This window comes from Oreochromis niloticus, linkage group LG11 (genome assembly GCF_001858045.2).
Source record: "Oreochromis niloticus isolate F11D_XX linkage group LG11, O_niloticus_UMD_NMBU, whole genome shotgun sequence".
Lineage (NCBI taxonomy): Eukaryota > Metazoa > Chordata > Actinopteri > Cichliformes > Cichlidae > Oreochromis > Oreochromis niloticus.
Genome location: NC_031976.2, coordinates 1,086,647 through 1,097,329, shown reverse-complemented (window position 1 = coordinate 1,097,329; position 10,683 = coordinate 1,086,647). Strand labels below are relative to the sequence as shown.

Sequence of the window (10,683 nt, the reverse complement as noted above, 5' to 3'; positions counted from 1 at the left end):
ATCTAGACACAACACAAGATATTGATGGAAATAAAAAACTTTTTGTTTTTTTATAGAAATGAAATTTATGGAACTTTGATTTAGGCAACTTTGAGCTAATCAAAATAATGTCATATCCTTGATAATTAAAGAAAACAAAGCTCATCACGACTTCTTGGCTTGTACACGATAACAAAGAACTCCACCGGAGCCAGGCCACACAGGGCAAAAGAAATTAAACAAACAATAAAAAGAAGAAGGTCACAGCGGTCAACGACCAAACCGAAAACACAAGAATTACCAAAAACTCTCACAAAGAAAAACAGGTATCAAGACACGAACCAAGATGTGGGGGAACCACCAATGGGGAACCTGGTCACTAAAACCAGGGTGGTGTGTGTGTGTGTGTGTGTGTGTGTGTGTGTGTGTGTGTGTGTGTGTGAACAGAGCAGACACATTAACTGTTCATTTGGCTGTAAAAGTGGATGCAGTAGCCTGGGCGCATTTCCAAGTAAAATGTTAGTTCTCCTCTTTTACCTGTGCCAACTTATCCTGTAATTAAAAAGAAAAAATGAAGAATGGGTTCCACGCAGTATGGTTTTCATCATGTTTATAAGTGATTACATTAAGCCACTTTCACAAACATTTGCTTGAGCTGATGTCTTGCCTGAGCCAAATAATACCAACTGCGATTATGTTAGTTTGTCTATAGTATCAGCCATACCCCTCAATGCAGAATTTCTCCATCAGCTGAATACACCACCACAGGCGAATTGCTGGCATTTCCCCCTTAAGACAAATATAATATAATGTTTATCAAGAGTGGAGATGAGGTGCAGATGCAGAGAGCATACTGTAAAGTAAAAGAAACCTTTAACATGTTAAAATGTTATATTGAAGTAATGGCAGGAAAATTCTCACCATCAGCATAAAGATGCGGCAGGGAAAAAACTGTAAAAGGAAAAATGTGTCCTTAAATGAAGAGAGCTGACATGCACCTGCTAGTTTTTTAATTGCATTATTATGTACCTGATGAGCTCTCAAACTTTTGCACTGAAAACATACCTCAAGGTCTCTTCCTGTTATCCATCCAGGACCCAGAGTCAATAAAGGCTGCTACTCTCCTGGAATTGTAGAGAATACACATAACACAAAAATCAAATGTTTGCCATTAAAAAATAAATTCATGAAGTAGGGAAGCATCAATACATTTTTCAAACTGATACGATACAGATACTTGGATCTGAGTACTTGCCGTTACTGAGTACCAATGCTGATACTTCTACCACACAAAAAAAATGGAATGAATTGGAAGGCAGGTTTTATTTTCTTGTCTGTGAAGGTTCTCAGTCATTCAGGTCATCGTAGTCTAAGGAGCTTAGAAAGAAAAGCGTCTGGACTTCTTTAAGTTGCTTTAAGACGTTTCACCTCTCATCCGAGAAGCTTCTTAAGTTCTAGGGTCAAATGGTGGAGAGTCTTCTATCTTATGACAAAACACAGGGCGAGAAAGACCAAGGGCACTCACACAGAGCAGATAATGGTCAGCTTCACCTGCCTGCCTGCTCCAAGCTGGAAAAAGCAGGATGTCCTTGGACCTAAAGTTTTCCTACAGGTATTGGTACAAATGAGCAAAAATGCACATGCAGGAGTAAAACCAACAAAAAACATACCAGCAAGCAACGCAGCAGGTTGACTTGTGGATCCTTCCAGGGGACCCCGACGTAGAGGTCAGCAATGTGAACATCTTTTCCCTAAAGGAAACACACACAAAAAACCCCAAAATCAATACACAACAACCATTCATGGCTATAACCAAAGAAAAGGTGTACCAGTACGACAGATTACATGTCTTTGTGCAGCTTCCCCCACAATCTTAAGACAAGCATTGCCAATCGGAAAGAAACAGCAAAAAGCAATAGAATACGGTTTCAATTACTATTCTTAAAGTCTTGCATTACATGATATTTTCTTTGCGGTGCATTAGACTAAGTAACAAGATGTACTTACAGTAGATTCCATGGATTGTTCCAAACCCAGGCTCCAAAAGTCTTCCCCAGTCAGGCAGATATTGTCTTCCTTCACTAGGAGTTCTCCTGGAGGTCGGTTTTGGTCCAAGACATATTCCACCTAAATGAAAAGAGCATTTCATGTGATTTTGCTTCAGTATAATATAGAAAATAATAAAGAAACAGATTAAAAGGACATCTACAAAATAAGGCTGGCATGATTTCTCATGCTTCAGCAATTCTAAAACCATCAGCGACTTTGACTTATTAAGGTTTAACGTGACTGCATAGAAATGCACCTTAACAGACTGGACTGAGGAAGGTCCAAGTCTTTCTGCCACTTTGCTCCTGGACTGGCATACTGATGATCAATCTGCCATTCAGGAGTCCCATATGAGTGGTCCAGGAGAAACTTCCTCTCAGTTGTGGATCTGATAATATGCGAATATGTGGCATGACATACAAACTTTAATCAATTTTTACATTAAATCTATATTTAATTGTGGCTACTTATTACATCTCATACTCTTACTTTTTGACCTGTGGTAGTTCCTCAGCCTGGACACGTTTACATTCTGGCAAGTTGCTCCCTTCACAATAGTGGCCACCCCCTTTGGTGTAATGCTAGCCACAGTGAACACTCCATGTTGCTGGCTGAATAATGCATCTCCTGTGCGTCTCCTTTTTAGGATCTCCTGACAAAAGAACATCATCACCTGCTTGAACAACACACTGTCTTACCTGCTTCCTTTTCCAGATTCCAAAGGTCTTCCTCTAGGTGTCCTGTGCCCTCTCAATGTTGCGAAGAACCTACAAAAAAATTACACAAAAAGCAGAGAGAGAAATAGAAATATTTATTATTCACCAAGTTGCCGTGGGAATGCTCATTCTGGAAATATAGAAAAGCTATCTACTACAGCAGAAAAAGTCTTGGATTCAAGATAAAAAATGAGAATTGTATCAACCACATTTTCCCTTTTTTCCTCAACAAATCTCCTTTCCCTGTCAGTCAGCCTTCAAATGTACAGACCATTTTCATTCATCTCCTCAACTCTTGTGTCGATGTACATTCTTAAGATGATGATACACTGTAAAGCATCTTAAAAGTAATACAAAATGTCAAAACAGGAATGCAGTGTTGATGGCATACACCACAGCAGCAAGGTGAACGTCCCAGTCATTGTGGTTCTGGTTGACGTACTTTCTGAGAGCACGCTTAATGTTCTGGTTAGTCCTCTCATGCTTTGAGTTGTATTGTAGAATAGATAAATAAGCATGACTAATTTCACATGAGTTACTCAAGGTTAGATATCCAAATGTTACCCTGCCTGTTGGTCTGGGGGTGGTATAAACTGGATGTTTAATATTCAGCATGCTGAAAATGCTGTTGTTGAGCTGCAATGGCATGAGCAGACTTGGCCTAAATACATCATATCATATGTCAAGGTACGAATAACACTTTCACAAATTTTACCTGGTTCAAAAACGCCTTTCCTTGGTCAGTGATGATTTTCTTGACCATGCCAAACATGTATAACTTAGAGGTCATGATTGCAGAGACCTCAGCTGCAGTCTTGGACTTAAGAGGTTCTGCAATCACCCACTTAGTATACAGATCGGTCATGGTCAGGACACATCGGTTCTCTAGACGTGTTTCCAGGAGTGGTCCAATTAAATCCATGACCAGCACCTCCCAAGGTTCTTTTACCTGCAGGTCATTGAACTCTACATAAAAATTTAAAGCTACCCTGCAGCACACAAGCTTATTAGCATGAAAATTAAATGGGTGAACAGGTTTAAAAGATGAACCTTGATGGGATGTAATGCTGGTGCCACGGTCTTGATTGGGTCATTCATCTAGCAGCGATGACCTGAAGGATGTATTCCAAACAATATTTCTAGGATACCGAAAAAAACAGTTGAGGTAAATTAAAAACAATAAAATAAAAAGACAGAAACTAATGTTGAAATGTAAGTGTGCAAGTAAACACATTCATGCAGAATTATATAGCCTACAAATGTTTTAGAAAAAATTATGAACAGGTTCTGATTTATCTTGTTAACTCAAATAAGGCCATACCCATTCACCGATGTCCTGGTTCAATGTTGGCCAGTAATAGCCAGCAACGACCCTGTTTCAGGTACCTCTGACACCATTGTGGTTTCCAGTACCAGGGTTATTGTGGTATTCCATCAAAACTGACTTCTTCTCCTCCTCTGACATGACTACCAGGTGCATGCACTGCATACTGGGGCCAGTGTAGAAGAGTCAGTTGTCTGTTACAAGATGAAAATGGAAAAAAGCTGAGAGAGTTGCTGACTAAAGAAAACTGAAATCTCTGACAGATACTAATAAAGTCTGGGATAATAGATCTGCACCAATATGGTACATTTACCTTCAATTGCATCTATATATGATAGAGTTGTATTTACGATTATTTTTCTAAAATAAAAAGAAGCCCACACACTAAGAACCATGAATTTCAGTGGTAGAGAGAGAGAGAGGGAGTTGCAATATTAAAAATAAAAGATGAACATTAATTTTCATAGTTACCTTTATGTCTGTAATTAGGCGCCATTCCACGTGGCTGACTGTCTGTCCTGCCTGCTGGTTTCTCCTGTTTATGTCGGCATAGACTTTGGCCGGGGACCAGCGTGCCAACCTGGGCGTCCTTGTCCTTTGGTCTGCGCAAAGAGGCCTTGTACTGGAGGTCAGACCCATGTGGAACGGCGGGCCTAGCCTGCTTTGCAATGTTTCGACCGGCCATCGATATCAGGTAGTTCCCCTTTTGTGGCGTCGTCACATTTTCGACTCAGTACATGCCCTCTCTCATTCAGGTGTCCGGGCCTCGGTCAAGCTGGTCAGCTCCAGGTTAGTTTGGCTGGGCCTTCGCAAATAGGTGAAGGACTGGGCAGCAGCATGACAACACGCTAAGATTCATAGGCACACACAGGTGCCCCTCGAATCCTTCCGCGTTCCAGGGAGGCGTTTTGATCATGTGCATGTGGATCTGGTTGGTCTCATGCAGCTTTTGACTGTAGTGGACCACACGACCTGGTGGCCCGAGGCAGTGCCTCTGGCGTTCACTACAGCAGCAGTTGTGGCAGTTGTGGCCACGATGTCAATCGGTCCCCCCGTCGACATCATCTCAGACAGGGGCCCCAGTTCGTTTCGGAGCTTTGGTCTGCCATGGTTGACGGCCTGGGGGTCAAGGTCCACCGAACCACTGCGTACCACCCGCAAGCCAACGGGATGTGCGAGCCATTCCACCGGTCGCTTAAGGCCGCGCTCCGGGCTTCTCTTACAGATGGCAACTGAGTTGACCACCTTCCGTGGGTTTTACTGGGGTTGCGCTGCGCGGTTAAAGAAGACCTCAGGGTTTCCCCCGGCTGAACTTGGCTGACACACTCCAGCCAACTGCTCCTAATGCAACCAAGATCTCGTTTAAAAGTCACAGGTGACCATGCCTTTGCTATTCCTAGACTCTGAAATAATCTCCCAGTTGTAATACGTACATTGGAATCTATTCAGTCATTCAAATCGCGCTTAAAAACCCACCTGTTCAGCTTTTGAAGCAAATTAGATGACTTTCACTCGGCCTGCACTACACCATGTAACTAAATTTTTAATTCCAATTATACTATTTGTTCCTTGTTCTGTCCACATTGCGGTATTATTGTGAAGCACTTTGATGTACACTAGACTTTTAAAATGTGCTATAGAAATAAACTTTGATTTGATTTGTCCTCGGCCAGCCCCTCCAGGTTGCCCTGGGAATTCTTGCCTGAGAGCCCACCCCCGTGCTTCGATCCCTCTGTGCTATCTCTCAGTCCCCCAAGAGACTCGTGTTGTGTTCCTGGCCAAGTGCACCATTGTCTGCACAACACTTTTGTTCCAAGGTCATTGGACTCTTCTCAGTTTGTTTTCGTCAGGCATGACTCTCATAGGCCTCCCGTTGCATCCACTGTATGACGGCCCATTTAGGGTTATACAACTGGGCTGGAAGGATTTCCTTTTGGACTTTGGGGGTCGGCAGGAGGTTGTTTCCATTGATAGACTTAAACCTGCACATGTTCTGCTGAATGATCAGGCGGTGCCGGCCCAGGCCCCCCGCCACTGGACTGGCGGACTCTGCTTCTTCCTCTGGGAGCGCTCCCCATCCAGTGGAGCCTGAGCTATCTTCAGCTTTTCCTGACCGCCCATGCCAGTCTGGTCCTCAGGCTTGGTTCCCATCAGCCAGTTCTCCACCTCTCCGGTGGAGCAAGGGGGGGCATGTGTGGTGGACCACTGGAGGGCTCCACTCACACCCAGTTTACAGGAAGTGTTGTTGTTGTGTTTTGGAGCGAAAAGTATTCAGTTGTGCGGTGATGAGCAATAAACCAGGAGTGTTAATCGAGAGCTCTCGTGTCGTCTGTGTTTACCTCCACAATACCACACAGGCTGCACGTCACCTACCTCTGCGGCATTATATGAATTGGACATGTGCAATTACGCTGGTGGTGCTGGTTCTTCTTCTTCAAGTGTTGCAGAAATGTTAGCTGCCATTGTACTCTCTTATTTACGTCTCACTGTGGTTGTTCAAATTCTCAGCATACTGTTAATTTCTATTGTCTTATTGTTAAATTTATCCTGTCAAATTACACCCAGTTTATTTGTGGCTTATGTCTTCATTCCACTGTTAGTATCAGGGTACGTCCACACGTACACGGGTACTTTTGAAAACTAAGTAAAAAGTTTATCTGTATTTCATTACGTCTGGACGGTTACTGCAGATTTTTCTCTGTGTAAAACAGCAGTGGATGGAGCAGCTTTGTGGTTTTCTTCATGTCACAGTTTGCTGATCAGGTGCTTTGATGAACGACTCCCGCTAGTTTTTTCTCAACCTGAGGTCACCGTATCAGTAATGGCTAAGTCTTTTTGCTCTTCGTAAAACTGTGCCAGCGTCATCATCACTGCTGCTGTGTGTTATCAGTGTTTCTGTTTCAGCCTTCAACTGGAGGCTGTGGACTTAATGTTGTCAAACTTTTTATTCACACATTTGTATTGCTGGTCTGTTTTTACTTGCAAATATGGTTGAAAGGCTATCGTTCGCATTTTCATGGTAACAATGGCACGTTACAGTGCCGTGCGTTAAACAAAACATTGAAGCAAAGAAAACTTTTTATAATCGAATCATTCAAAAACTCGATGAATTGTTGCAGCCCTAACATAAATTTTCAGAAATGTTTGTTTGATGTTTGTCAGCAGTGAAAACAATCTGAATAAAGCATGTTAGGTGAATATATGTTAACAAATGTAACACAGACACAGAGAGAGAGAATCACTCAAATCAGTGAGAGGCCTACGCTGCAGCAGCTACAGCAGATGCTGCAGTCATTGGGAGTAGCCAGACATGCCTTGTGACATGGAGTTGATATTGTATATTTGTGTGTTCCAACATGTTGCTCGTGAACACAAGGTTTGGGAGGGAGCTTTGTTCTATATATAAGTTAAGGGCTTCATTGATTTATCATTTGTTTCAGCAGCATGCTGGCTTAAATGAGGGAGAACGCCTCCCAAGAGAAACTACTTCTCATTGAGTCAACTGCTGAGAGGAACTCACCAAGATATGCATAATTATCTGCTAACTTCATCAGCGGATAATTACCATTTTTTCTTTTTATTCTTTATTAGTTTGGTGATCTTGTGCTTCCATTGAAGTGACAGATTAAAGAATAAAGCTGAAGTCCGTTCCTCCTTCTGCTTGAAATGTTTGACTTTGGCCACAATAGGATGAGGTCTTCTAGCCTCAGTCCTCCTAGTTTTAAAATAAATTTTCCCCATTAAGCAGGGTCACATTCTCAGTTAGTGACTTGACAGAGTCAGAGTCGACCGAGATTTTGAGGAATTGTGCACACTAGCTACCTGAGACCCTAAAGGACATGTTTATCATCTCGCTTTCCCAAGCCACAGGTCTACTAATAACTAATCAAGAGCAGGTCACCTATGAACGACAAATCTACAATTACTAATCACAAGGTCGGTAGTTCGATACCTGGATGCTCCAGTTTGGATGGCAAATGTGCTTGGGCACTAACCCTGAGTTCCTCTCTGATGCATCTGTTGGAGTGTGTTAGATAGAAGGAAAAAACAGAAAAAAATATAGAAAAAAGTGCTTAAATGAATGGGTGTGAATTGGTAAACGATGCAGTTTGTATAAAGTGCTTTGAGCTGGGTTACATCAAGTGTAACACAGATGAATTTGAATTAAGGCTGATGATACTTAGATTTATTCACTGAATTTCACCTTCATTCTGTCATACTGTCTAGTATAAAGACAGCATAACTAGTATACTGTCAATATAGAGGATGGACATGTAACCCACATAAAATGTGGGTACCACTGTAAAAAATGACAGATATATATAAGCTTGCAACAAACTCTGCTGCACATAAGTTTGCTGGTTATCAGCTATCTTCCATGTTGAAAGTAGTCGCAGTGAGTAAACAGGCGGATGCTGCAGTTATTCCGGTGACTATAAAGAGCACTGCATGGAGCTAAACTGTTAGACTTTGTTAACTCAAATTTGTTATCAGCTGCCTGAAAGTTAATCTCATTCTGCTTCCAGACGGTGACACTTAAAGTACAACTTATGTTTATTTTTATTCATGTTGAGACGTCATATTACTGTCATTAAAGAGTAAAAAACTTGCCTTATTACGTTGTTTAGAGTCCTGCATGTTCCGACCTAGAGACACCATACCATTGTCTTCAGCCATGATGCACTGACATCGGTGAGCACATATTGTTTTATTTTTGCAAATTTGAGTATTTTAATAACAAATTGCAATTTTTTTGTATGCTGGATTGTTCCTGAGGCAGATTCCTCCAGTGAATTAGATGGCGAGCCTTCCCACCTGGAATTAAAGAGACTGAGATTCTTTTCCACTTGATAATCTGCTGCATCTTGCGGTATGGTAGGCCTGTATCACTTACACTTTTACCAGTGTTGCCAGCTCGTCAGTAAGGAAAATCGCTATTGGCTGTCCTAAAAGTCGCTAGAAGTTGCCAAATGACATCATCGCCTGATTTGCTTAATTGGTCATGCTTATGTAATTTTAGCCAACGCTGTAGGAGAGAGAAATAACATCATGGAAGACATAAAGTCAGTAAAAAACACCCTAAATGCATTTAGAATATATTTAGAACTACAAATTAAATTTCTTTTAGCAATTATTGTTTTTTTTAATGTCACAATTCCAACCCTGCTCCTTTATCTGGGTTTGGGACCCCAAATACGCACTCTGGCAGAGTTACTTTTGTGTGTGTTTTTTTTTCAGTAGTTTTAAACCTTGTGATCCACAAAATGTCACAGTAAAAGAAGAAAATTTTTAACAATAACGTTGTTAACAAACTAGATTAACAATCGAAATGGACAAAAAAGAGATAAAAAACTGCAAAACATTATCAGGCAGCTGGTGTTCCTGGCAAGCCTCACCAGACAGTTTCAGTCCATCTTAGATGAACAACATGGAGGTAACGCTTTGCAAGGACATCCAATTTCTAAATTTGCAATAATTGGAATGATGTATTTTTGTGCATTGATTGATTGATGCCCTGCGTTACAGTCAGGGCAGGAGCAGCAGCTTCCCTCATGCGCGATGTATTTGCAGTTTGGAAGTGTAGGGCTGAATATCTCCTGCTCTGATAGCAGCTGGGGGCGACTGCTGTGTGAGGACTATCCGCCGCCTGTGAGCGCTTTGGCCCACGGTAGCACCCGCTGCTTTTTGAGAGTAAGAGCGATACATGCTTTCACATCAAACAGTTGTCATAAGTCTCAAATAACACCAGAAAAAGTCGCCAGATTTGTCGCTAGTTGCTTTTTTAGAAAAAAAGTCGCTAATGGGGTCTGAATATAGCGACAAAGTCGCTAAGTTGGCAACGCTGGCTTTCACACACAGCAGGTTACACATAAGACCACTGACAGACATTTTTTCATCCCCATTTTCTTTCACACCCTGGGGATTTTTGGACTATACCCCTTGGACAAGTTTTATTGGGACTGTGAATAATACGCTGTTGTGTAGAACATTCTCCATGTCACGGTTCTGGGTCATTTTGACCCAGCATTTTCCGTTTCTTATGTTTTGGTATTTTTCTGTATTATGATTTATGTTTGATTCTTTAGCTATCCTGTTTTGATGATTATTATGAATCGATGTTTCAGTTTGGTTCTGGTCATGAGTTTAGTTTGATGTTAATTCTTCCTTACGTCTCTGTCGTCTCTGGGTTCCATGTGTTATATTCTTTCAGTCTGCCTCTCAGTGTCAAGTCTGCGTCTTTGTGATTTGTTTTGTGTTTTATTTTGATAGTCTGATGTCAGTGTGTTCAGTTTTACTTCTTCCCTGTCTCGTTAGTCTAATTTCTCCCAGCTGTGTCTCCCTCCTGTTGCCCATTCCCTGATTACTCCCCAGTGTATATAAGCCCTGTGTTTTCCTTTGCTTTCTGTCGCGTCGTTAACATCTGCTCACCCTCATTGTCTCTGTGTGTTCCAGTGGCTCGCTCGCTTGCCTGCCTGTTAGTTTATTTGTTTTCCCAGTTCAGTTAGTTTTCTGTTCTTCGTATTTTCCTGTAATAAACCGAGTATCTTAAGTTCACCTCTGCCTCTGTGAGTCCTGCGTTTGGGTCCAATCCTGCCTGCCTGCACAGCACACAGC

At 41.8% G+C, this 10,683-nt stretch overlaps 1 long non-coding RNA gene across 3 annotated transcripts; it reads right to left on the bottom strand.

The window, feature by feature from the left end:
- Nucleotides 1–416: 416 nt before the first annotated feature.
- Nucleotides 417–7,680, bottom strand: LOC102083257 (uncharacterized). 3 transcript variants are annotated; one of them, XR_003222126.1, is made up of 12 exons: nt 4,540–7,680; nt 4,066–4,262; nt 3,795–3,883; nt 3,460–3,693; nt 2,518–2,795; nt 2,285–2,416; nt 1,987–2,106; nt 1,650–1,730; nt 1,045–1,103; nt 901–930; nt 704–768; nt 417–531 (listed from the first exon to the last, which is right to left on the bottom strand). It is a non-coding gene; the product is annotated as an uncharacterized LOC102083257 (long non-coding RNA). The 3 variants fall into 3 exon arrangements; XR_003222125.1 differs by lacking the exon at nt 417–531 and having other exon boundaries at nt 585–768; XR_002063653.2 differs by lacking the exons at nt 417–531; nt 3,460–3,693 and having other exon boundaries at nt 585–768.
- Nucleotides 7,681–10,683: the final 3,003 nt, after the last annotated feature.